Source organism: Mandrillus leucophaeus, unplaced genomic scaffold (assembly GCF_000951045.1).
Source record: "Mandrillus leucophaeus isolate KB7577 unplaced genomic scaffold, Mleu.le_1.0 Scaffold163, whole genome shotgun sequence".
NCBI lineage: Eukaryota > Metazoa > Chordata > Mammalia > Primates > Cercopithecidae > Mandrillus > Mandrillus leucophaeus.
The window spans coordinates 1,267,061-1,267,899 of record NW_012101621.1 but is presented as its reverse complement, the minus strand read 5'-3'; the positions used below and the strand labels follow the sequence as shown (position 1 = coordinate 1,267,899).

The 839-nt window shown below is 61.9% G+C and overlaps 1 protein-coding gene across 1 annotated transcript in view; it reads left to right on the top strand.

Annotated features, from left to right (window-relative positions):
* The first annotated feature begins 256 nt into the window (after positions 1–256).
* TEP1 (telomerase-associated protein 1) overlaps positions 257–839 on the top strand; it is a 47,403-nt gene continuing 46,820 nt past the window's right edge. The window contains exon 1 of the mRNA XM_011976291.1: positions 257–315. The gene's annotated coding sequence lies outside the window, so the exon portion shown is untranslated. The remainder of the gene's footprint in view (positions 316–839) is intronic.

The following is an 839-nucleotide window of genomic DNA, read 5'->3' as shown; positions in this document are numbered from 1 at the left end:
AGAAAGGGAAAAGAAGAGAAACAACAACAAACTAAACTCGGGTCCCAGAAAAGGCTGCAGGGGTCCTGGGCATTCGCGTCGCCGTCCTGGCATGTCGTCGTGCCCGGCCCTCGGCTCGCTGCCCCTCCAGCAGCTGCCGCGCCCCGCCCGGGCCCGAGAGTCTCCGCCCGCACTGTCTCTTCCCAGATCCGCATCCGGCTCCTCCCCCGGCTGCCACCCTTCCCACTGGCAGAATCCAGAGCGAAGTTTCTGCTTCCTGCTGCGGGAATTGGACGCCCCAGGTCAGGCACCCAGGGTCTCCAGCCCCAGTCTAAGGTAGGGCCCGAGCGCAGGCAGAACTTGCCCTGGCCCTGGGTCTAGGGCTCTGGGCTCTGAGGCTGAGAGCCGGGTGGGAAGGGCCTGGCGGGGCCGGTTAGGAACCACCCGAGACTCAGCTAGGGGTGCATCCACCCTGCTCCTCCCGGCCCCGGCGGCTGCGGGAAGGGGAGGGAGTGTACACTGCGTGAAAGGGGAGGTGAGAAAGGAGGACAAGGCTGAAGGAGAGGGAGGGACAGGAAGAGAGACCACGTGACAACCATCCCCTCTTACTTCCTTGCTCTGTGTGCCCACTGAAAGGGGACAGTGGCTGTCACCAACAAATGGTAGTATGAGAACCGTTTGTAGTAACAGAAACCCAGACTGTGCTTAAATGTGCTAGACTACCATACAGCCACTTGAAGACTGAGGTGGAGGCCGGGCGCGGTGGTTCACGCCTGTAATCCCAGCACTTTGGGGGTGCGGAGGTGGGGGATCACCTGAGGTCAGGAGTTTGAGATCAGCCTGGCCAACATGGTGAAACC